At 45.6% G+C, this 27,654-nt stretch overlaps 1 protein-coding gene across 1 annotated transcript in view; it reads left to right on the top strand.

Annotated features, from left to right (window-relative positions):
* LOC124661262 (putative disease resistance protein RGA4) overlaps nt 1-27,654 on the top strand; it is a 53,436-nt gene that overhangs the window by 10,275 nt on the left and 15,507 nt on the right. The gene's annotated exons all lie outside the window — the stretch shown is intronic.

Genomic DNA, 27,654 nt, shown 5'->3' with positions numbered 1-27,654 from the left:
GAAGTAAGGGAGATTTACCATGAGTTGAATGGTTTGAGTATGAATGTTGTTAGAGAATAACATTGGGCCGCCAACCAAAGCCATGTATCATGGTGGAAGTTTCAGCTTGGACATTAATCCTCAGAATCTCTTATGAGAATATTATTTGTTGTTGAATGCTTTAAGCATTAAAAAGAGGTGTCCATTATCTGTTTTCTATGTTGTCCCGGTATGGATGTCCTTAAGTTGAGATCTATCAAAATCGAGAAATCAAATGTGATTTATCTCCTTGGACCTTTGTACAGGTGGCATAGAGGTACCCCTTTGTGACACTTGGTTGAAACATATGTAATGCAATGATAATCCATGGAAATCCAAGCTAATTAGGACAAGGTGCGGGCACTATTAATATTCTATGCATGAGGCTTGCAACTTATAGGAAGTTTTATGCATAACCCATATGAATTATTACTACCGTTGACACAATTGTTTCCATGTTTTCAAAATAAAAGCTCTAGCAGATGAGTAATCCTCGCTTCCCTCTGCGAAGGGCCTTTCTTTTACTTTATGTTGAGTCAGTTTACCTACTTCTTTCTATCTTAGAAGCAAACACTTGTGTCAACTGTGTGCGTTGATTCTTACATGCTTACTTATTGCACTTGTTATATTACTTTATGTTGACAACTATCCGTGAGATATACATGTTACAAGTTGAAAGCAATTGCTGAAACTTAATCATCCTTTGTGTTGCTTCAATGCCTTTTACTTTGAATCTATTGCTTTATGAGTTAACTCTTATGCAAGACTTTTTGATACTTGTCTTGAAAGTTTTTGCTATATGATTCAGTTGTTTAGTCATTATCTTTTTGTTAGCAAACTATAAACCATTGCTTTGAATCACTTCATTCATCTCATATGCTTTACAATATTGTTGATCAAGATTATGTTGGTAGCATGATTATCGTTTACCTACTCGAGGGCGAGTAGGAACTAAGCTTGGGGATGCTTGATACGTCTCCAACGTATCTATAATTTCTTATGTTCCATGCTAGTTTTATGACAATACCAACATGTTTTAGTCATACTTTATAATGTTTTTATGCATTTTCCGGGACTAACCTATTAACAAGATGCCGCGAGTGCCGGTTCTCGTTTTCCGCTGTTTTTGATTTCAGAAAAGTTAGTTTTCGAATATTCTCGGAATTGGACGAAACAAAAGCCCATGGTCTTATTTTCCACGGAATCTTCCAGAACACCGAAGAGGAGTCGAGGAAGGGCAGCAGGGGGCCCACACAATATGGCGGGGCGGGTGGCCCCCTGGCCGCGCCGACCTATGGGGAGGGAGCCCCCTGGCTCCCCCGACGCTGCCCTTTCGCCTATATATTCCTTCCGTCGCGAAAACCCTAAATCAATCAGCCAAAATACCAGAAGAGTTACGCAGCGCCGCCGCCATCGACAACAAGTTTCGGGGGACAGAATCTCTGTTCCGGCATGCCGCCGGGACGGGGAAGTGCCCCCGGAATCCATCTCCATCGACACCACCGCCATCTTCATCGCCGTTGCTGTCTCCCATGATGAGGAGGGAGTAGTTCTCCCCCGAGGCCGAGGGCTCTACCGGTAGCTACGTGGTTCATCTCTCTCTCCCATGGTGTGATCTTTATGAATATGTAGATGTTACTCTTGTCTATTATGCACTCTAGAGGTTACTTTAAATATGAACTCCGGATTCACTCTCCACGGTGTAATGGTGACAGTGTGTGCATCGTGTGTGATTCCTTTATGAAGTTGTGGAGCTTGTTTACTCCGGCTTGAGGGAGCTCTTGTAGCCCTACACAATGAATGGTGTTTGTTATCCAACAAGAGAGTGTTTGAGAGTAGCATTTATTTGTTCATCTATGTGATCATGAGCTTTGTATCACTATTTGACATAGGCATCCCAAATGGGCCTGCCGAAGATAGTACCCGGAGTTTACTGAAGGCCCACTATCCGAAGAATAAGAAGATTCGGGAGTCCAAGATATATTAAGGAAAGCTAGAGTTGTAATAGGAAGTGTTATTTGTAATCTGGCGGGATGAGTCAGAAACCGTCCCGGACTCTGTAACTTGTACAAAACGAAAACCCTCGGCTCCACCTCCTATATAAGGGGGAGTCGAGGGACAAAGAGAGGATCGAATCTACTGTCAACATAACCCTAGATTTCATAATCGCCGAGTACTTTTCGCCTAAACCTTCGAGATCTACTTGCCCTCTACTTCTAGCAAAACCCTAGTCTACAATCTGTAGGCATTGACAAGTTAATCCTTTGTCAATTGGCGCCGTCTGTGGGAATTAGAGGTTGCAAGGAGCTGATCTCGATGGCACGTTCAGGATCTTCGACATCGTCAACAGCAAGCAACGCGATGGATCGAGGTAACAAGGGAAAAACTGATCTATTCAATTTTATTCCTCACTCGCCCTCCCGTATGGATGCATGTGCCTATCTGGAGGAGCCCATCATCATGACGTTCGGAGAATTCCGATTTGGCGTCAACAAGGAAGGATCCTACCGTCTCGAAGTTCCGATCTCGTCGGAATTTTCAGCGGTCGATTCTAACTTTTCGTCGAGTGACGAGGAGTTTTCGTCGCCATACTTCGTCGACAACAAGGCAAGCGGAAAGCTCGCCAAGATCTTCAGCAACACATCCTTCGAGTCGTCTGCGGACTCCTTTATAAGCAGCGACTCCGACAGCGTCGACAGCTTCAACTTCATCGACAAGTCTGTTGCCATCGGAAAGGTCTTCACCACTCTATATGATGGTGTCACCAACCCTGACAAAAATCAATGCGCAAAATATCATCAGATTTATGCGATAGAAGGAGCAGGCCGATCAGAGCCAGAAACGTCAGAGGCTTTCGACGATTTGGGAAATCCATACGTCGATCCCGCTGATCTCAGACATGGCCTAGGCACTAAATATGCTGGGACTTCAACTCGAGCACAAGTCCAACTCCTGCAAGCAGCGTGGGATAGGGCTGCGAGAGCCATGGATGGTTCAGAACCAATGACCACCACTGCTACTACACAAGAACTACAAGCATATCAATATAGACTTGCTCGAGTAAGCAGAGAGTTGGAAAAACAGACAGCATCACTAAATAGAAGAAAGGATGCAGCTTCTGCATCAAGCAGACGCCGAGCAGATTTAAGTCGACAATCAAGAACCTCGGGAGACAGTCACAGAGAAGCTCGGAGGAGAGCAATGTCCCGGCTGCAAAACATACCTGAAGCAGAGAGAGGAAACATAATCCAAAATCTCGACATGTCCTTTATGTCGATCGACGAAAGGGGAAATATCATCCCAAAAACGCCAGAAGCAGGTTACATGGCAACACAAGCTTACATCTTGGCGTCCGGACCACCTCCTCGGGGACCCGAGAGAACCATTGTTCAATATGGCGATGGCTGGAGTAGGAGTAATGGGAACAGCGTTTGCAACAACGCCTCCCGAAGAAAATCCTAGGCAAAATAGTCCACGACCCACCGCAGCGAGTTCAAGATCCCCCAAGAACAAGTGGAGCAAGAGACACAGCAGTCCAAGTAAGGGTGGACAGAGCGCGACAAGAAAGAAGAGAGCGTCGAGCACTCACCGAAGTTGCCGACGAAGATATGTGTGGGCTCCCATGTTTCACGAGAAGAGTTCGAAAAACTTGAGTACCAAAAGGGTTCAAACTACCCGAAAATTTCAAGAAATTCGACGGTTTGCAAGATCCCGAGGATTGGCTCGTGGATTATCTCGAGATGGTAAAGCTGGTAGGAGGAACCAGAGCAACAGCTATGCAAAGTATTCAAGTTCACCTGAGCGGTGCCGCGAGATCTTGGATAAAGAAACTCCCCCCAAGTTCCATCGACAGCTGGGAAAATTTCGAGGACGTCTTCGTGAAGAACTTCCGGTCCACCTGCAAAAAACCTGCGTCATTGGAAGAGTTGAGAGCGTGTCGACAGAAACATGACGAGTCGATGAGGAAATACATACAGCGATGGAACATCATAAAGAACTCGGCAGAAGATATATCTGACGAGAGGGCAATAGATGCGTTTGTGGCAGGAATCCGGCGAGGAGATTTCGTCGAGGACTTAGGGAGAACCAACCCCAAGACCATATCAGCACTCATGGAGATAGCCAATAAATGGGCAGATGGTGAAGACGCAATATACAACAAGCGACACAGGTCGCCAGAAGAGGATCGTGGTCGAAATTATCAAAATAGAAGGCGATTTTCTCGCCAGTTCTACAACAACGATGCTCCCGGCCATATATCGGCTGGTTTTCGAGGAAATCCTGGAGGAAATAGTCGAGATGAGTATCAAAGGAGTAATGAGCAACAAGGCGACAATAGAGGTGATTTCCGTGGCAACAGGCAAAATAGTGGACCAAGGATTCAAAGACCTTATGTGTCTCCCGAGGAGATGATGAACGGTCCGTGTCAAATGCACTTTTACCTCGACAACAATGGAAAGAGGCAGTCAGGACATCTCCAGAAAGACTGCCGAAATTTTCAGGCAATGTTGCGAGCCGCAGGAATTGCAAATGCCCAAGCAAATAACAGAAATCCTCGGGAGCCAAGGAGCGAGATCCACCTTCCACCTCCTCCCGCAATCACCGACGAAAATCGACACCAGCTTAGAATTGCGGCAGCACCACATCCACCTCCATATGTTGACCCCAACTCTAACGGTGCGGTCTCGATGATTCAGAAAGCCAGGCCATCAAACAGGGCGCAGAAGGTAATCTCGCGACAAGTGTTCATGGCAGAGAAGATGCCTCCACCAACAGTCGAGTACTTAAATTGGTCGGGGCAAGACATCGGCTTCACAATTGCAGATCATCCGCAGCAAGTTCCTCGACCAGGACAATCAGCACTCATCTTACCCGCAGTAATCGCTGGTTTTGATGTGTCGAGAGTTTTCATAGATGGCGGCAGCAGTCTTAAACCTCATGTATGCGGATACATTGAGGAAGATGAACATATCCCTAGCAAACTTGAAACCAATCGACACACGTTTCCACGGGATTACACCAGAGAAGCCAAGTTACCCATTGGGCAAAATCAACCTCGACGTTCAGTTTGGAACCCGAGAAAACTACAGGATAGAGAATCTGGAGTTCGAAGTTGTGGATTTCCCGTCGCAATATCACGCTTTGTTGGGACGACCAGCGTATGCGAGGTTCATGGCAGTGCCGCATTATACATATCTGCTGTGGAGGTTGCCTGGGCCTAAGGGACCTATCACAATCAAAGGAAGTTTCACGTTATCTGATAAATGCGACAAGGATTTTCATCGACTGTCAGAAACCTTCGGGATGCAAGCAGAATATGCGGCGCCACGGTTCACCGATTATGATGTACTGCCAGAGGTAGGGAGATCTTCTAAGGAGCCGACTTTCAACACAAACAAGGATTCAAAAGAGGTACAGATCCACCTGACAGATCCTAAGAAAACGACGTCCATTGCCGCAAATATGGATGTCGCATAGGAAAGCGCGCTCGTCGAGTTCCTCCGTGAGCACTGGAAAATCTTCGCATGGTGTCCAGCTGACATGCCAGGAGTACCCGTGGAACTCGCCGAGCACCACCTCAATTTGGATCCTCTCGCACGACCAGTCAAGCGGCCTTTGCGGCGTTTTTCGGAACCTAGCCGCAAAGCCATGTTATCGAGATAGATCGACTCAAAGACGCCGGTTTCATCAGAGAAATATCTACAGAAGCCACATGGGTAGCTAACCCAGTGATGGTGCCGAAGAAACACACAATAGTCCTTCGCATGTGCGTCGACTTCACGTGTCTCAATAAACATTGTCCCAAGGATCACTTTCCCCTCCCAAGGATCGATCAAATCATCGACTCCACGGCAGGATGCGAACGTCTTTCCTTCTTGGACGCATATTCCGGTTATAACCAGATCAGACTAAAAGAAGAAGATGAAGCCAAGACAGCGTTCATCACACCTTATGGCGTGTTTTGCTACAAAACAATGCCCTTTGGTCTGAAAAACGCGGGAGCAACATATCAGCGGATGATGCAGAAGTGTCTAGCAACACAGATCGGAAAAAATGTACAAGTCTACATCGACGATGTCGTAATAACATCAAAGAAAGGATCGACTCTGATCGAAGACTTGAAGGAAACTTTCGACAACCTCGACAAGTTCTGCCTCAAGCTGAACCCGACGAAATGCTCTTTTGGAGTTCCCGCAGGAGAACTTCTCGGGTTCCTAGTATCAGCAAGGGGGATTGAAGCTAATCCCGAAAAAATACAGGCCATCGTCACTATGAGAAAGCCAACAAAGTTGAAAGAAATACAACAGCTAACGGGGCGAGTCGCAGCTTTAAGCAGATTCGTCGCCAGGCTAGGAGAAAAGGCGCTGCCGTTCTATGCATTGATTAAACAAGGGGAAAAATTTCAATGGAACGAGGAAGCAGACAGAGCCTTTGAGAACCTCAAGCGAGCAATTTCGACACCACCGATATTGGTGGCGCCAAAAGAGAAAGAACCTCTCCTCTTATACATTGCAGCCACACCTCAGGTGGTCAGCACGGCCCTAGTAGTCGAGAGGGAAGAAGAGGGCAAGCTTCACGGAATTCAGAGGCCGGTATATTTTATTAGTGAAGTACTGTCGCCATCAAAACAGCGGTACCCGCAATATCAGAAACTTGCATATGGAGTATTCATGACAGCAAGAAAATTGCGACACTATTTTTCGGCGCACCCGATAATAGTGGTCAATGAGGCTCCCTTATCAAATATATTGAACAATCCAGAAGCTACGGGTCGTGTCTCCCTTTGGGGAATAGAACTTTCTCCTCGGGACATCACGTATGAAAAAAGAAAAGCAATAAAATCACAGGTCTTACCAGATTTCATTGCAGAGTGGATGGAGCTACAAAACACGGGACCCCCAGATTTATCGAGAACTTGGACCATGAACTTCGATGGGTCCAAAAGACTGGAAGGTGCTGGAGCAGGCGTGATATTAGTATCACCTGAAGGTGATAAGCTGAAGTACGTTTTGCGGATGACGTTCCCAAACGCGTCTAACAATAAAGCAGAATATGAAGCTCTCATACACGGGATGAAGATGGCGAAAGCTTGCGGTGCAACCCGACTGAAAATTTTCGGCGACTCGCAATTGGTAGCACAGCAAGTCATGAACCAATGCGATGCGATCAACGAAAGTATGATAGCATACAAAGAGGTGTACAATGAGCTGGAGAAGTTATTCGATGGTTGCGAGGTAAACCACATCAGCAGGATGAGCAATGATGAAGCCGACGTTCTCGCAAACATCGGGTCACAGTGTCTCGCGATTCCTCCAGGCGTGTTTTGGGAAGAGATAAGCGAGAGATCAACAAAGCTAGCAAAAAAGAAGGAGAAGAAAATGAAAACCTCGAGTACCACCAACGACACGGTAGAAGAAGAAGAGGAGCAGGAGCTAGTCATGATGGTACAAGTTCCATGGATGCAGGCTTACGTATCATACATCCTAAAGAAAACGATACCCGACGACCCAGTCGAAGCAAGGCGAATAATCAGAAGATCAAAAGCTTTCACTGTGGTAAAAGGCGAGTTGTACAAACGAAGTATCTCGGGCGTGCTACAAAGATGCGTTACGCCTGAAGAAGGAAGAACTATCCTGAAAGATGTGCACGAAGGAATATGCGGGCATCACGCGAGCAGCCGAGCTATCGCGGCTAAGGTTTTCAGAGCAGGATTCTATTGGCTAACAGCAATCGAGGACGCAAAGGAAATAGTGAGAACTTGCGACGCGTGCCAAAGATTCGCCGCCAGACCTCACTCTCCTGCAGCAGAACTCATGCCAATCCCAGTATCTTGGCCTTTTGCTCAATGGGGTCTCGACATGGTGGGAAAATTACATAAAGCTTCGCCAGGAGGTTACGAGTATATGCTTGTCGCGGTTGACAAATTTACAAAGTGGATAGAAGCAAAGCCGATAAATTCACCGGACGGCGCATGGGCAATCAAATTCGTAAAGAGCATCGTCTTCAGATTTGGAGTTCCTCACAGTATTGTGACAGACAACGGCAGCAATTTTACGTCCAAGGAGTTCAAAGCATACTCGCATGTAAGTGGGCATTAAATTGAGTTTTGCGTCTGTTGCGCATCCTCAGACCAATGGACAAGTCGAGAAGGCCAATGGCATCATCTGCAATGGCATCAAGAAGCGCCTGCTAGGCCCACTGGAAAAAGCTCGGCATACTTGGCCGGAGGAGTTACCAAGCGTGTTGTGGAGTATCCGAACAACACCAAATACTGCGACACAAGAAACACCGTTTTTTCTGGTCCATGGTGCCGAAGCAGTCCCGCCGATAGAAATAGAGCATGATTCTCCAAGAGTCACGGAATATAATGAAGAAACCTCGAGGGAAGCCCTGGAGGACGACGTTGATGCACTTGACGAAGCTCGAGACGAAGTTCTGTCACGAGTCTCAAAATATCAACAGGACCTGAAGAATTATCACAGTCGGAGATTGCGGCCACGATCTTTTCAAGTTGGTGCCTTAGTTCTGCGACTCAACCAAAAAAGTCACGAAAAACTCGAGTCACCATGGCTTGGACCCTACATCGTCATAGAGGTAATCGAAGGAGGAGCATACAGAATCAAAGATAAGAAGACAGGAGTTGCCGAGCCAAATCCCTGGAACGTGGCACAGCTCAGGCGTTTTTACGCTTAGATGCCGAAATATAGTCTACTTTGTAAACATACAATGTACTGAAACGCCCGCGAGTTTCCAGACGCACTCTTTTCCTTTTTCGGGGCACCGAGTGGGGCCGGAGAAGGTTTTTAATGAGGCGGGCTCGCGGTGCTGCAATATAATAAAGATAGTAAAGATATACTTCTTATTCGTCGACATACTCGGGGGCTCTCCACCCTCAAATATCAAAACAGACAAACTCGATTTATTGAAAATATTTCTCCTTGGTACAATAATACCTCGCCAAATACATAAATCGGAAGTTGGTCATGATTAAATATAGTGCACACGTCAGAATATCTCATCACTCCGGTCTAAAAACCCAACAAACAAAATATAGAACTTCTACGCCAAGATCATGCAGCCAATCAAGGTGTCTTATTACAGTTCAGGAAGGAACCTTGGGAAGAGAAAAATAGTACAAACTCCAGACAAAAAGGCCCGGGGGCTCCGACAATATAGAGCATTCTGCGGTATACAACAAGTATTTTCGACAAAGTTTTACATATCAATCAGAACCCAAAATAGTATCTATTGACAAGCCTCTGGTCGTTTTATGCTCGGCATAAGATCCTTTGACGAAGAATTCTGCATCCATCCGAAGAAGCTCGTCTATCATCGACTCGGCCACAGGAGTCACCATCTCGTTGATTGCATCAATATTATTCTTGCGACGCGTCTTCTTTGCCATGCAATCAACGACAATCGTCGACAGGTCCAACTTTGGATGGCAAATATTTATCATAATCATGGCAAATCTTGCTCCAGCAGTCAGTTGGGCTTGTACGAAATTATGAATACGAGGAGCATCTCTGAAGGTCTCTAGCAATTCAGGAAGAGTCGCAGGAACCTCATTCCGAGGAAACAGAGTCTTGAAAACAAGGGTCAAAGTTATCGTGCAAAAATTTAGAAATTCGCGTACTTGGCAAGCACGATCTTGGAACCTGACAATCTGCTGGGTTCATTCAGGAGTGGCCCAAAACAAAGAGCCATGGTTTAGAGAAAGGTTGACAAGAAGATTCGTTCTCTCATTTACTCTCAGATCTTCGGCAGCAGCATCAAGAACTGAGCCTATTGGACAACAAGGGAAGAAACTTGGAAGAAAGCACAGCAAAATAAAGAGAAGGCATCAGAAAGTTTGAAATACATACCTAACATATCCGTGCTAGCTTCCAACATCAGCTCGAGCATGCTATTTTCCCGGGCACTAGCTCCTTTCGCTTCCAATACAGCAGCATCCTTAGCAGCCATAGCTTCTTCGGCTTGTCGACGAGCAAGTTGTTCTTGTTCAGATGCTCTCCGAGACTTCCATCATTGCCAGAGTTTGTTTCTTCGTGGATTGAAGTTGTTGTCGAAGTTCTTGTAAATCTTCCGACAAAGGTGTGCTAGAAGAACCTTCAAGGAAATTGTCATCGGTTCTTACTTTCTTCGACAAGGAAAACGCGGGAGCAGCATCGGGAGAAGAAGGATTCGTTGAATAATTATCAAATATCAACTGGAAAAGAAAATCCCCGAATCAATGATAGCACCAAAAGGAATTTCATTGATGGTAGAAAATTTACATGGCTATTACAAAGGAAGTTCTCCTAAGGGACTGGCAGGGAACTTGTCGCCAAGACTAGAATGGCGACAATAGCAAAGGAAATAAAGAAAGCAAAAACTAGACCTCCGGCCTTGAAGAACTAGGAGTTGAAGATGGCTTGATCCCGAGATAGGCCAGGATTTTCTTCGTGTTAAGCTTTGCCGCCTTGATCAAGGATCGCCATTTTGCTTGCTCTATTTGCTCCGTGTCGCCAACTTTGGCCCAGTCAATAGTCTGTTGACTGTCAGCAACTAGGGCAACAGTGCTTTCCACGGCAACCTTCATGTTCTCGTGGCGCATCTTCAGCCCAAGATCTTCGGGAGGATTAAAGCACTTGGCAAGGCCAAGGAAAGTTGCGGGCTCCTCTTTCTTCGGGAAGAAGTAAGGGAAAAGCTTCGACAACCCCGCCCTGGCTTCATCCATGCCTTCACGAGCTTCCGTCCCATGAAACTCAAGGAATGAAACGGCGTCAAGAAGAACATCGTTGTCGGGATCCTCAAGTTCAAATTCTTGCGAGGTCCTATCTGACAACATAAAAATAGAAATTTTTGTCAACAAACAAGTGCAAAAAAGGAAAATCCAAAGGGTATGCAATGGTGCAAATGCTTACCGACAAAGCGACGACTTTGTGTCTTTATGCGTTTGGTGATCGCCGCTTCGCGAGCAGATTGCGCAGTTATGTGATCGCTTAGCGAAGTCTCAGCGTCATGCAGACGTTTCCGAAGATCTTCGACACCAGCAGCATCAGCTTTAGCCTTGTCAGCTTCTTGCCTAGCTTCAATTGCATCTGACTCGGCCTTCTTACAAGCCTCTTCACATTGCTCTAACTTTAGAGCAAGCGTGTCAGCACGTTCGTTGGCTTCTGCCAGTTTCTCTGAAAAAAGGAAGACAAGATTGGCTTCCGGTCCCGGTCCTTCTGCGCCTGCCGCGACTCCTTAGTGCTTGCGGGCACGTCCAAGCCATAGTCGGCAAGCTTGCGACCTCCTCCGGCGCCGGGGACATGGTGGGGCTTGTCCAAAAGCGGCCGCGCCTTCACGGTGTTCGGACCCCCGATAAAAGGCGTGTCCCACGGGACTTTGCCCGTCGACGTCCGGGGACGAGGAGCCGGCTGATTCGGCGGTCGCTTGTTCCGTCAACTGCCGAAGTAACATGAACAATTTTAGAATGTAATGGACTTGGTGAGCAGTATCAAATTAATAAGCCGGTAAATTGCTTACCACTGCTTTCTCAAGTGCCATCACCTTCGCGTCGGCGACCAACTCAACTCCCACCACCACATCAGGTTTCGTGACACGTTTCCCACCCAATTCTCTATGGTATCGGGACTCTGAGATATGCCCCGAAGAGTGGGTCTTTGTACTTGGCAAAAGGGGGCTCGAGGCCAGCATTTATGTAGGCCTGGTCCTCCTTGTCCCATACCGGCTGCTTGCCTTCGAAGCCACGGCAACCGAGATTGTGGTGACCGATGTTCTTTTCCGCCAGCTCCTTCCCCCAGGTCGATTGTTCTTTGGTGTACTCGAGCTCCTCGTTTTCCAAGAATTTATTATACTGCTCCAGCGTCATCCGCGGGAAGTGGCGCTGGATCTCTTCCCAAGTCTCATTGTCACCAAGCATCCCCCTCAGCATGGTTTTATAACCGCCGAGGTTCTTGGAGAACTTAGAGAGGGCTCGTCCGTTCACGATGTTATCCTTGGGATCCTCGTTCCCGTATTCCACAGGGAACTCATACCGTGCGTGCAGCCGCGCAAGGAGTTGGGCCCGCGGATGTCGCTTCTTCTTGGTTCGGAGTTTCGTCTCGTTGACGTCGACGACGTCCCGAAGGATTGCTCCCGCTTGGAGGCCGTACCCCTTCGCCAGGTGCTTGGGCTCGGTAGGAAGACCGGTCTTGGCGTCCACCGCGGTGATTATCTCGCGAGTGGTGCCGACCCTGTTTGGGCGCCGCCGCTTCCGTTTCCTCTTGGCCTCGGTAGTAGTATCCGAGCTACCCCCGGCAACGCCACCGTCGGTGGTCTCGTCGGCAGCCCCCTCTCATCCTCACCATCGTTGTCCATCTCATCATCCCCCTCCTCCGAGGACTCGTCATCGCTGCCTGGAAGGTCCTCCAGCTGATCCGAGACCATGAGCCTGTAGTGCTCATCCAACTTCCGCTGAGAAGACCCGTCAACGTCTTTGTGGGGGTCTGCAGAAGACGACATCGCTAGCTACGTGCTTCTGCCATGTATTTGGAACTACTATTAGTCAAAGAAAGAAATCAGGTAGTGTTTTAATTAGGAACATGCTTTACTGTATAACAAAGCCAGGTGATTTATTTTCCGAAACAAGAAACTACTACCTGTATGGCCACTACTAGTGTAAGTTTACTTCAGAAATTTGACTCGTAAACATGCAGATGAAGCCAAGTTGAACACCTAATCCTTCATTTTTTTCATAACAGGAGGCCTAGATGAAGTATACCGACCCAATGACACAGTTTGGTGTTCTGTACCAATATTGGTTAGTCAAATTCAAGGGTTCAATTACTAAACAGATCACAACCTTAGAGCTATTGGCCATCAAAAAACAATGTTGCAGCTATAGATAGTCCCCCACAAAAAACAATGTGTAAGTGCATAAGCTACTGTAAGTGCACAAGCTATTGTAAGTGCAAAAGCTACTGTAAGTGTTCATTTTAAAAATATACTCATAAATTCATATACTGTAACTATCACTTGACAAATTCAGAAATTCATATACTGTAACTATCACTTGACAAATTCAGAAATTCATATACTTTGGCTAGAAAAAGTAAAACAAGATCATGTTTTCTTGAAAGATTAGATTCACCAAATGGGGTGCTTTGTTGAAAGACAACATACTGTGTGCTACCATGTTCTGAATAAAACTGTGCTACCATGATGGCATCAAACTTCATCGTTAATCCATAAAATGTTATCAAGTTAATGTACACATAAATAATTGGTTATTATATATGGTGCTATAACCAGCAAGCATCACAGTGTGAAGTACAAGTGTACAACATATATGTATAGGAATAGGATTATCAAAGCATGTGCTTAACTCTTCTAGCACCAAGTAAAAGGTAGTTCACCTACTACCCTAATAGCCATAAAATACACAGCAGTTGAAAATTTCAAGAAGTGCACTATCTAACATGCTTTGTCAAATACTGTTAAAAAATGCCAAGTATATTCTGTTAACACTACGAGGTGGAAATCCACGGCGAAAATTCGGCATGACCTTTGCTAAAAAAGGTCATGCCGGAGTGCCAGAAATTCACCGGAACGGAAGTTAATCGACATTCCGGCAAAACATTGGCACTCAATGTGTACCTGCAGAGACATATCACACAACTTTTACTTCCAGACACATCAATATAGCAATGACTTGAGCCTCCAGCATATGCTCAGGTCTAGCACCACCACATCAGGTCCAGCATATGCTCAGGTCTAGCCATTTCACATTCATCCCCATTCTAATTACCTTGAGCTTCTGGAGGAGTGAGCGGTGAAGACGAGGTTGGAGAGGCGGGCAGCTTGTTCCTGCGGCGGTTGGCACCGGTCGGCGGGCCGGGAGAGGCGGGCGTGAGTCGCTGTGACGGGAGGAGCTGCACATAGCAAAGAAGGCTATTCATCAGTCCAGAATTGCAAAATAAATATTGCAATCTACTCTCTAAGCAAATCTACTCTCTAAGCAAATAAAACATACACAGTTCATAACATAACCAATAGTTCACACGATATAGGCAGTACCAAACTCTCCAGCTACAGCATTCAGCCCACCAGAATGTTCACTAAGCATAGTTAATATTGTTTTTGAGTACCGAGTGTGAACTACGACAGATATTTGAAAAGAATTTTGCAGATAGATAGTCCCCACAATAACTGAAGAACATACAGAAGCACCATCAGTAAATATCTTGAGGACACTCCCAACTCCATTGACCTAGTTAATACTTGATATCTATATGACATACTAATTGAGCAGTACTACAAATTGATATTCTAGATTGTTGTTATATCTAGAGATTGCTTTTATTCTAACTTGAAAACATGTTTGTGCAGCGCTACATGGTCACTCCAAGTTTAACTGAATTATAGTTTCAGTTGATGGATGATAACAAGAAAATGGGCTCTGATTATTGTTTCTTGCCGTTTCATAGAGTATGTGTATTCAGATGTTTCCTGTAAGAAAATACTAACATTCCTATGATTGTGTATGGGCATGAACTTGTGATTAATAGGTTACTGTGAATACTAATAACTAACAAGGGCATCCATGTTGCACAAACACCTAAGTTGTACCACTTAATAAACCTTAAACATTCCCAGGTTTTCCAAAGCTTCTAAAAGTTTTCCTTGAAAAATGAAGTCTCATTCATTTCGAAATTTGCAATATGGAGTATGCCATACAGTATATTGTTGTTTGCTAAGTTGATTTAATAAATACTAAGCACCAGCAGCCTGATATCTCATCTGACATGATCTTCTACTGCAATCTCAAAAAAGTCAAGCGGATTTGGGTGGAATGTGTACCTTAGTTGTGTTTTGAGGTGCCAGGTGGAGATCACCGGCGCGGAGGGTGCACGGGCGACGGCGGCGCGGGTACACCAGAGCCGACGAACCCGCTGCCGTTCGCTGTCCACGTGGCCGCACAAGCAGGAGAGGTGTCCGGCCGTGGGCGCCGTCGCCGCAAGGATTCGGCTGCAGGGGCTCCACGCCGTCGCCGCAAGGATTCTGCAGCCTTCTTTGCTGCCGCCTGCCGCCGCTCGCCTGCTCTGCTTTCCGTCGGGTCGCCTCGCCTAGGGTTGCCGCCGCCCGCCTGTTTGCCATGCGCCATCGAGAATGGCCGCGGTGAGGAAGGAGGAGAGGGGAACGAAGGCAAGGGATAGGAGATGGGGAAGATGAGAGGGGGCGCACCTGCGGTGGAGATAGCAGCGACGACAGCCGTGGGACAGCAGCGACGACGGTGGATCGATGCGGCGATGGACAGCGACGACGGCGGCAGGGGAGATTTGGGGATGACGGGGACGGGGGGGGGGATTTTTTGGCTAAGTCCTAGTGGACTGACCCCCGGCGAATTCATGAAAACGCCGGCGGTAACATTACTGTCGCATACAGGTGGGGCCAAGTGCTGTTATCACCGGCAAAAGCGTCTAATTCGCCGGGGGTAACATTTTTTTTCCTTCCAAGCTGGCGAGCCACCTTTAATTATGTAAACCTATAGATTAATCAAAACCGATCCATTAACACAGTGGTGCCACTCTGTTGTGCACAGCCGAAGCACCAGGGTTCGAATACCTTTGGTGCCACCTTTTTTCCTTTTTTTCCTTTCCCTTTCCTAGCTAAAACATCCGATAAAAATTAAATGAAGGATAAAATTGCAAGACATAAATTGATGATTTTAATTCTTGAATGACTTCAAAGTCCTTTCGGCGATATCCGATAAAAAACCAAGACATAAATTTAGGATACACTTGAGACGGACAAATAGTTGTTCGAGAGATAATTATTAGAAATACACAAATGACTTCAAAGTCCCTTCCGCTTGGTCCTTGTGACCCCACCGGTATCATCGCGACTCCTTGTGTACGGAGGAACACTTGACCTAGGTAGCGTCGTCCTTCTTCTTCTTAGTGTGTAGGTTCTATCGTCTTCATCGGGTTCTTCCATCATTGGGTCTCCGACGAGGCCGTCGAAGTCTTGCTCATCGGCAACTCCATCCATTCCGACGAGGGCCCTTTTTCCTCTCCTTACGACAACACGGCTGGGCCTTGACGGGTCGGTTATGAAGAAGCATTGCTCGACGTGCTTAGCCAATACCCAAGGCTCATTTTGCGCGGTGGGGTTCTTGGTCTTGGATTTGGGGGGCAGTCGCATGGTGGTGACATACGCATCTTCTTTTGTGACGTCCGTAGCCCATCTGACACGAAACATCGGTAGCTTCTCCCCGACGTAGTCGAGCTCCCGCATTTCCTCGATCCTTCCGTAGTACCTTTTCTTCTCTTCACCCGTGTACGATTCCATCGTCACACCCGAGTTCTCGGTAGTCGCTTTTTTGTCTCTCTCCTCCGTGGAGAATGTGTAACCGTTGATGTCGTACTTCCGATAAGTCATGAGGTTGGGGGCGGGCCCATAAGACAAGGCCAATATCATTTTGTCTACGTCGCTTGCCATTGGTGGGGGATTGGCATCAATCCGGTCTTTGAACCAGCTCGCGAAAGAGGAGTTATGCGCTCTAAATACCTCTTCTTCCGTCATCGGCTTGTCGGCCCCGCTCTTGATCATGTTTATGTGCCGATCCACCCAAGGCTCTACCTCGTTCATGTGCCGTAGTGCTACTAAGTGGGCCCCGTTAAAGTCCTGTTCTCCTATCATCTTGATCAGCGTCGAGTTCCCTCCGCCGCCGTTGTGGCCTACTCCCTCGAATCTGCCGAGGTGCTTGTTGGCGGGCAATCCAACCGGACGTGGGTCGTCCTCGTTTAAATAATTCTTGCGAAAGAGATGCACTCCTCGGTGAGAAAGCCCCGGACGATGCTTCCATCCGGATGTGCCCCGTTACGAACATATCCTTTGATGAAGCCGTTCATTCTTTCTAACGCCATCATGTTGTGAAGGAACGCGGGCCCAAGATCCTCGATATCGTCCACTATATGCACCAGCAGATGGACCATGATGTCAAAGAATGCGGGCGGGAAGTACATCTCCATCTCGCATAGGATGGTGACGATCTCTTCCTGCAGCCTCCCGAGTTTCTTGACGGTTATCGACTTTCGAGTGATGACGTCAAAGACGTTACACAGGTTAGTCAGCGTCGCACGAACGTGCGGTTCCATTATCCCTCGGATAGCAACCAGAAGTATCTGCGTCATCATGACATGACAGTCATGAGACTTCATCCCGCTGAAGATTTTTTTCGTCGGGTCGAGCCATCTTCGTATCAGCCCCGCGTAGCCTAGGGGAAATTTGACTTCTAGTAGGCACTTGAAGAATTGTTTGAGCTCATCGGGATTTAGAGTGAAGCAGGAGGGGCGAGGAGTTTCGCGCTGCCTGGCCACCCTTTTGCGTTTGCGACCATCCGTCTCCTCCTCCTCAGTTTCCTGGTCAACCTGCGCAAAATGAAGCTCTTTTCTGATATGAAGGGCCATCAGGTCGTGTCTTGCTTTCGATCCGTCTTTGGTCCTCTCCGGCATGTTGAGCACAGTGCCAAGCAAGCTCTCGCACACGTTCTTCGTGATATGCATGACATCAAGGCTATGAGGCGTACCGAGGATCTTCCGAAGACGGCAAGTCCCAAAACACGGACCTCCTTTTCCATACCCCCAAGAGCGGCCCGGGTTCCTTTTTCTTTCTCTTGTCTCCTTTCTTCCGCTTCGGATCTTTATCTTACCCGCCGGAGGGCAGCTCTTTCCGGTTTTTCACCGTAGTATCTATCTCTTCGCCGCTTCGCCTAGGTGGAGGTCCCTCGACCTCATCCTTCCCATTGAACAGGTCTCCACGCTTCCTCCACGGGTCATTCTTGGGAAGCCACATTCGATGCCTCATGTAGACGGTTTTTGAAGACCCGGGATCCTTACCCAGCTGTAAAAACGGCGTCTTTTCCATGCATCTCACACATGCCTTGTGTCCGTGGCACACTCGGCACGCGATATATCCGTATCCAAGATAGTCCCGCACGGTCGTCAACAAGTGCGGCTTTCATACGAAAAGTTTCTTGTCCGTAGGCGTCCCAAGTTTCTATCCCTTCCTCCCACGGAGTGACTAGCTCCTCCTTCAATAGCTCCGTATACAGGTTGATATCGCTCCCTCGGCTGCGTCGGCCCTTGGATTAGCATACTCATGTGTATGTACTTCTTCTTCGTGCATAGCCATGGAGGGAGGTTGTACATCCATACAAACACGGGCCAGGTGCTGTGCTTGCTGCTTTGGTTCCCAAACGGATTGAGTCCGTCGGTGCTCGCACCCAACCCGATGTTCCTTGGTTCTTTCCCCGAATTCTTCGTAATACTCATCGTCTAATGTTTTCCACCGGCTTGCATCCGAAGGGTGTGTTAGCACCGGGTTTTCAACCCGTTCTACATCACGCATCACCGCCTCCTTTCTTTCCGCGTGCCGCGCGCATGAGCTTTGCTTCCTTGGGGTCCACGAAGTACCGCCGCAGACGGGCGTGAGCGGGAAGTACCACACAACTTTTCGAGGAGATTTTTTTGTCCCTCTCTTGTATCGAGATTCGCCACATTGTGGGCATGTATCGATATTGGCATGCTCGTTCCGATATATTACGCAATCACTAATGCATGCGTGGTATTTCTGGTGCGGTAAATCGAGAGGGCACACGATTTTCTTGGCCTCCGTAGGCTACCGGCACACGTGTTATCTTTAGGAAAGTGGATCTTCAAGTATCCGAAGAGTTCGTCCACGCTTGTGTCCGTCCATTTGTGCTTTGCCTTCATCTCCATAATATCGAGAGCGTATCTCGGACGGCTCTCCTCCGTCCCACGAGCTGCATCGTACAACGGAGTTCTCGAGTCTACCTCGAGTTGATCTAGCTTAGCCTTCCGTCTACCAGCGATTTTGGGGTCGGTCGATGTGTTGCCGAGAAGAAGTTCTTGAACATGACGGTCCTGCACGGCCGCGGTTAGCGGGGTATTTCTACTCATGTCCTCGTCGGCCGCATGCTCTTCCCGGCCTTCTTGATCACCATCAACGTGTGCGCCATCCTCTTCAACCTCGTCTCCATTGTCGTGTGGGGCATCCTCTCCATCACCTTCGTTATCATCATCTCCACCATCATCATCTCCATCACCATCGATATCATCATCTCCATCATCACTCATCCACCGAGTATGCCCCTCCATGAAACTATACCCGAGCAGGTGTTGATTCACTATGCCTGACAAGGGGTCAAACAACGATCCTAGCTTGCATCTTCGACAAGGACACATTATATCCTTTCGCTTTTTTAGATACATGTCGGCCGTCGCGCGTTCCACGTATCTATCCACGACGCTTTCCCTCATCTCGATGACCATCGCCGCCTACAAGACAAGATAATTGATTACACCGCCGTCTCGGTTTTCACGGAAAAAATTCGGCATGACCTTTGCTAAATATTGTCATGTCTGGAGTTCCAAAATTCGCCGGAACGGAAGTTAATCAACATTCCGGCAAAACATTGGCAACTCAATGTTCCTGCACGCGTAAACAAATGCAAAACAATGCATTTACATATATGGAACCGCGCCTTTTGCCACCACTAGTACTAGTGATATAACCGCGCAATGTTGCCAACACATGAACATTCCACTCATTTAGTTATGTACCTATTAGTTGACGCGACGTCCAAAAGCACCGGAGAGACGCCACACGTCGACTTTAATGCTTGAGAGATCTAGAGATCTAAGAAATGGAGAGATCTAGCTAGATCTAGTGCAAAAGGTGGTGGGAGGAGATAGATCTAGATCTAGATTATGCAAATCATGCAAGAGGGGCTAGGTAGTGCATGATTTGCTCAAATACATCATATTTTAGTGGTTGAAATAGCTAAAATGGGTGGGGGAATGAGCTAACTAGTGCTTGGGTTGATTTGCCATCACATATGAGTCTGTGTGGGTGGTGGTAGGTGGCTGGTCGTCCTAAATGGACATGCCCAGGTTACCGCCGGCGCCTATAACATAAAATGCCAGCGGTAGGGCACGTTACCACCGCATCCGCCGGCCGAAAACGCCGGCGGTAACTTAAGGCCAGGTGGCCCACCCCGGCTTGGCTATACCGCCGGCATCTACCGCGCGCGTTCGCCGGCGGTAGAGCCCACTATCCCTGGCGCTTCGGCCCGAAGACGCCGGCGGTAAGGCTAGGCCCAATTGGGACCCCGGGGCCCATTGCACCCCCGGCGCCTCGATTTTGTTTTCGCCGGCGGTAAAGGAGCTACCCCCGGCGCCGTCCTACCTATTCGCCGGTGGTACTGTTAGCCCCCCCTGGAAGGTATTACCGCCGGCATCTTCAGCTCGTATATGCCGGCGGTAAGGAGTGCGGCTATAAGCCTTTCCCTAGTAGTGTATGCATGTTCGTCTTGTCTGAAGTAAGGGAGATTTGCCATGAGTTGAATGGTTTGAGTATGCATGTTGTTAGAGAAGAACATTGGGCCGCCAACCAAAGCCATGTATCATGGTGGAAGTTTCAGCTTGGACATTAATCCTCGAATCTCTTATGAGAATATTATTTGTTGTTGAATGCTTTAAGCATTAAAAAGAGGAGTCCATTGTCTGTTTTCTATGTTGTCCCGGTATGGATGTCCTTAAGTTGAGATCTATCAAAATCGAGAAATCAAATGAGATTTATCTCCTTGGACCTTTGTACAGGTGGCATAGAGGTACCCCTTTGTGACACTTGGTTGAAACATATGTAATGCAATGATAATCCATGGAAATCCGAGCTAATTAGGGCAAGGTGCAGGCACTATTAGTATTCGATGCATGAGGCTTGCAACTTATAGGAAGTTTTATGCATAACCCATATGAATTATTACTACCGTTGACACAATTGTTTCCATGTTTTCAAAATAAAAAAGCTCTAGCACATGAGTAATTGACACGCGTGAAACACACGTCCGTTGGGAACCCCAAGTGGAAGGTGTGATGCGTATAGAAGCAAGTTTCCCTCAGTATGAAACCAAGGTTATCGAACCAGTAGGAGTCAAGGAACACGTGAAGGTTGTTGGTGGAGGAGTGTAGTGCGGCGCAACACCAGTGAAACCGGCGCCAACATGGAACCTGCACAACACAATCAAGATACTTTGCCCCAACGTAACCGTGAGGTTGTCAATTTCACCGGCTTGCTGAAAACAAAGGATTAAATGTATGGTGTGGAAGATGATGTTTGTTTGCAAAGAACAGTAGAGAACAATGATTGCAGTCGATTGTATTCAGATGTAAAAGAATGGACCGGGGTCCACAGTTCACTAGTGGTGTCTCTCCAATAAGATAAATAACATGCTGGGTGAACAAATTACAGGCGGGCAATTGACAAATAAAGATTCAATACATATCATGATGATCACTATGAGATTTAATCAGCGCATTACGACAAAGAACATAGACCGCCATCCAAGCATGCATCTATGCCTAAATAGTCCACCTTCGAGGTTAGCATCCACACCCCTTCCAGTATTAAGTTGCAAACAACAGACAATTGCATTAAGTATGGTGCGTAATGTAATCAACACAAATATCCTTAGACAAAACATTGATGTTTTATCCCTAGTAGCAACAGCACATCCACAACCTTAGAACTTTCTGTCACTGTCCCAGATTCAATGGAGGCATGAACCCACTATCGAGCATAAATACCCCCTTGATGTCTACGTTCCCCCTCCTTTCCTGTAGACAGTGTTGGGCCTCCAAGTGCAGAGGTTTGTAGAACAGCAGCAAGTTTCCCTTAAGTGAATCACCCAAGGTTTATCGAACTCAGGGAGGAAGAGGTCAAAGATATCCCTCTCATGCAACCCCGCAACCACAAAGCAAGAAGTCTCTTGTGTCCCCAACACACCTAATAGGTGCACTAGTTCGGCGAAGAGATAGTGAAATACAGGTGGTATAAATAAGTATGAGCAGTAGTACGGCGCGTAAAATAGCTCGCCGGGCGTGCGCTGATGGTAGTAATATTGTAGGAAGTAAACATGCGAGTAGTAACGCAGCAGATAGTAACGCAGCAATAGTAACGCAAGAAACAAGAACAAGCAGACGATAGCGATATTTAGGAACAAGGCCTAGGGATTACACTTTCACTAGTGGACACTCTCAACATTGATCACATAACGTAATAGATAAATGCATACTCTACACTTTTGTTGGATGATGAACACATTGCGTAGGATTACACGAACCCTCAATGCCGGAGTTAACAAGCTCCACAATAATGCTCATGTTTAAGTAACCTTAAGTGTAAGATAGATCAAAACGACTAAACCAAGTACTAGCATAGCATGCACACTGTCACCTTCATGCATATGTAGGAGGAATAGATCACATCAATATTATCATAGCAATAGTTAACTTCGCAATCTACAAGAGATCATGATCATAGCATAAACCAAGTACTAACACTGTGCACGCACTGTCACCTTTGCACACATGCAGGAGGAATAAAACTACTTTAATAACACATCACTAGAGTAGCACATAGATAAATTGTGATACGATGCACATTGCAATCATCAAGAGATATAAATAAGCACTTCACTACGCTCTTCAACAATGAATAAGTACTTCGTGAAATATAGCCTAAGAGACCCACACGGTGCACACACTCGTCACCTTTACACACGTGGGACAAGGAGTCTCCGGAGATCACATAAGTAAAACCCACTTGACTAGCATAATGACATCTAGATTACAAGCATCATCATATGAATCTCAATCATGTAAGGCAGCTCATGAGATTATTGTATTGAACTACATAGGAGAGAGATGAACCACATAGCTACCGGTACAGCCCCGAGCCTCGATGGAGAACTACTCCCTCCTCATGGGAGCACAGAGCGGTGATGAAGATGGCGGTGGAGATGGCAGCGGTGTCGATGGAGAAGCCTTCCGGGGCACTTCCCCGCTCCGGCAGGTGCCGGAACGGAGACTCCCGTCCCCCGGATCTTGGCTTCGCGATGACGGCGGCTCGGGAACTTTTCTCGTATCGTGGCTTCCTCCGTAAGGGTTTTCGATGCGGGGGCTTTATATAGGCGAAGAGGCGGCGCAGAGGGTCAAAGGGGCAACCACACCATAGGGTGGCGCGGGCCCAGCCCCGGCCGCGCCACCCTATCATCCGGGCCCACCGTGGCCCTCCTCCGGTGGCTCTCGGGTGTTCTGGATGCTTCGGGCAAAATAGGAACCCGGGCGGTGATTTCGTCCAATTCCGAGAATATTTCGTTACTAGGATTTCGAAACCAAAAACAGCAGAAAACGAGAACTGGCACTTCGGCATCTTGTTAATAGGTTAGTTCCAGAAAATGCACAAATACGACATATAATGTGCATAAAACATGTAGGTATCATCAATAAAGTAGCATGGAACATAAGAAATTATCGATACGTTGGAGACGTATCAGCATCCCCAAGCTTAGTTCTGCTCGTCCCGAGCAGGTAAAACGATAACAAAGATAATTTCTGAAGTGACATGCCATCATAAACTTGATCATATTGTAAACATATGTAATGAATGCAGCGATCAAAACAAAAGTAATGACATGAGTAAACAAGTGAATCATATGACAAAGACTTTTCATGAATAGTACTTCAAGACAAGCATCAATAAGTCTTGCATAAGAGTTAACTCATAAAGCAATAAATCAAAGTAAAGGTGTTGAAGCAACACAAAGGAAGATTAAGTTTCAGCGGTTGCTTTCAACTTATAACATGTATATCTCATGGATATTGTCAACATAAAGTAATATAACAAGTGCAATATGCAAGTATGTAGGAATCAATGCACAATTCACACAAGTGTTTGCTTCTTAAGGTGGAGAGAAATAGGTAAACTGACTCAACATAAAAGTAAAAGAAAGGTCCTTCAAAGAGGAAAGCATCGATTGCTATATTTGTGCTAGAGCTTTTATTTTGAAAACATGAAACAATTTTGTCAACGGTAGTAATAAAGCATATGAGTTATGTAAATTATATCTTACAAGTTGCAGTGCCTCATGCATAGTGTACTAATAGTGCCCGCACCTTGTCCTAATTAGCTTGGGTTAACACGGATCATCATTGCATAACATATGTTTCAACCAAGTGTCACAAAGGGTACCTCTATGCCGCCTCGTACAAGGGTCTAAGGAGAAAGTTCGCATTGGATTTCTCGCTTTTGATCATTCTTCAACTTAGACACCCATACCGGGACAACATAGACAATGAGATAATGGACTCCTCTTTTAATGCTTAAGCATTCAACAACAGCTTAATATTCTCATAAGAGATTGAGGTTTTATGTCCAAACCGAAACTTCCACCATGATTCATGGCTTTAGTTAGCGGCCCAATGTTCTTCTCTAACAGTATGCATACTCAAACCATTTGTTTGTGAAAACCGCCCTTACTTCGTACAAGACGAACATGCATAGCAACTCACATGATATTCAACAAAGAGTTGATGGCGTCCCCGTGAAACATGGTTATCGCACAACAAACAACTTAATAAGAGATAAAGTGCATAAGTACATATTCAATACCACAATAGTTTTTAAGGCTATTTTGTCCCATGAGCTATATATTGAAAAGGCGAATGATGGAAATTTTAAAGGTAGCACTCAAGAAATTTACTTTGGAATGGCGGAGAAATACCATGTAGTAGGTAGGTATGGTGGACACAAATGGCATAGTAGTTGGCTCAAGGATTTTGGATGCATGAGAAGTATTCCCTCTCGATACAAGGTTTAGGCTAGCAAGGTTATTTGAAGCAAACTCAAGGATGAACAAGTGCAGCAAAACTCACATAAAAGACATATTGTAAACATTATAAGACTCTACACCGTCTTCCTTGTTGTTCAAAACTCAATACTAGATATTATCTAGACCTTAGAGAAACCAAATATGCAAATCAAATTTTAGCAAGCTCTATGTATTTCTTCATTAATGGGTGCAAAGCATATGATGCAAGAGCTTAAACATGAGCACAACAATTGCCAAGTATCACATTATCCAAGACAGTTTAGAATTACTACATGTAGCATTTTCCAATTCCAACCATATAACAATTTAACGAAGAAGAAACTTCGCCTTGAACATTATGAGTAAAGCCTAAGGACACATGTGTCCATATGCAACAGCGGAGCGTGTCTCTCTCCCACAAAGTGAATGCTAGGATCCATCTTATTCAAACAAAAACAAAAACAAAAACAAAACGACGCTCCAAGTAAAGAACACAAGATGTGATTGAATAAAAATATAGTTTCACTAGAAGAAACCTGATAAGTTGTCGATGAAGAAGGGGATGCCTTGGGCATCCCCAAGCTTAGATGCTTGAGTCTTCTTAAAATATGCAGGGGTGAACCACGGGGGCATCCCCAAGCTTAGACCTTTCACTCTTCTCGATCACATTATATCACCCTCTTCTATTGACCCTTGAAAACTTCCTTCACACCAAACTTCAAGCAAACTCATTAGAGGGTTAGTGCATAATCAAAAAATTCACATGTTCAGAGGTGACACAAACATTCTTTTCACTTCTGGACATTGCATAATGCTACTGGACATTAGTGGATCAAAGAAATAAATCCAACATAGCAAAAGAGGCAATGCGAAATAAAAGGCAGAATCTGTCAAAAACAGAACAGTCCGTAAAGACGAATTTAGAAATGGCACCAGACTTGCTCAAATGGAAAAACTCAAAACTAATGAAAGTTGCGTACATATCTGAGGATCACGCTCGTAAATTGGCAGATTTTTTCGAATTTTCTACAGAGAACTGTGCCCAGATTCGTGACAGACAGCAATGCTGTTTCTGCGCAGCGATCCCAAATATAACATCAACTTTGACATAGAAACTTTACTTGGCACAAAAACATGATAAGGAGAGGTTGCTACAGTAGTAAACAACTTCCAAGACTCAAATATAAAACAAAGTACTGTAGTAAAAAAACACATGGGTTATCTCCCAAGAAGTTCTTTCTTTATAGCCATTAAGATGGGCTCAAGCAGCTTTAATGATGCACTTGCAAGAAATAGAAGTTGAAGCAAAAGAGAGCATCAAGAGGCAAATTCAAAACACATTTAAGTCTAACATGCTTCCTATGCATAGGAATCTTGTAAATAAACAAGTTCATGAAGAGCAAAGTAACAAGCATAGGAAGATAAAACAAGTGTAGCTTCAAAAATTTCAGCACATAGAGAGGTGTTTTAGTAACATGAAAATTTCTACAACCATATTTTCCTCTCTCATAATAACTTTCAGTAGCAACATGAGCAAACTCAACAATATAACTATCACATAAAGCATTCTTATCATGAGTCTCATGCATAAAATAATTACTACTCCCAACATAAGCATAGTCAATTTTATTAGTTGTAGTGGGAGCAAATTCAACAAAGTAGCTATCATTATTATTCTCATCAAGTGTAGGAGGCATAGTATAATCACAATAAAATTTACTCTCCATAGTAGGTGGCACCAAAAGACCACTATCATTATAATCATCATAAATAGGAGGCAAAGTATCATCAAAGAAAATTTTCTCCTCAATGCTTGGGGGACTAAAAATATCATGCTCATCAAAACCAGCTTCCCAAGCTTAGAATTTTCCATAGCATTAGTAACAATGGTGTTCAAAGCATTCATACTAATAACATTCCCATTATCATGCATATAAAGTTCCATGGGTTTTTTAATTATTTCTTCAAACACATCATGTCCTAATTCAAGATAAAGTTCATAAAGATCTCTCATTTTATTGTTGTTTTCCATTATGCCTAACTAGTGTAAACAAGAAACCAAATGTCGCAATTGCAGAGTCTAAAGGAAATAGCTTCGAGTACTTACAACGGTGCCGGGAAAATAGCTTAGTAGCCAAGATCCGGAGTGTGAGTACCTTTTACCTTTCCTCCCCGGCAACGGCGCCAGAAAAGTGCTTGATGTCTACGTTCCCCCTCCTTTCCTGTAGACAGTGTTGGGCCTCCAAGTGCAGAGGTTTGTAGAACAGCAGCAAGTTTCCCTTAAGTGGATCACCCAAGGTTTATCGAACTCATGGAGGAAGAGGTCAAAGATATCCCTCTCATGCAACCCTGCAACCACAAAGCAAGAAGTCTCTTGTGTCCCCAACACACCTAATAGGTGCACTAGTTCGGCGAAGAGATAGTGAAATACAAGTGGTATAAATAAGTATGAGCAGTAGTACGGCGCCGTAAAATAGCTCACTGGCGTGCGCTTGATGGTAGTAATATTGTAGGAAGTAAACATGCGTAGTAACGCAACGAGTAGTAACGCAGCAGTAGTAACGCAAGAAACAAGAATAAGCAGCGATAGCGTATTTAGGAACAAGGCCTAGGGATTACACTTTCACTAGTGGACACTCTCAACATTGATCACATAACAGAATAGATAAATGCATACTCTACACTTTTGTTGGATGATGAACACATTGCGTAGGATTACACGAACCCTCAATGCCGGAGTTAACAAGCTCCACAATAATGCTCATGTTTAAGTAACCTTAAGTGTAAGATAGATCAAAACGACTAAACCAAGTACTAGCATAGCATGCACACTGTCACCTTCATGCATATGTAGGAGGAATAGATCACATCAATATTATCATAGCAATAGTTAACTTCGCAATCTACAAGAGATCATGATCATAGCATAA

The sequence above is a fragment of the Lolium rigidum genome, chromosome 6 (assembly GCF_022539505.1).
Source record: "Lolium rigidum isolate FL_2022 chromosome 6, APGP_CSIRO_Lrig_0.1, whole genome shotgun sequence".
In the NCBI taxonomy this organism is placed as follows: domain Eukaryota; kingdom Viridiplantae; phylum Streptophyta; class Magnoliopsida; order Poales; family Poaceae; genus Lolium; species Lolium rigidum.
This window is presented reverse-complemented; position numbering and strand designations above follow the sequence as displayed.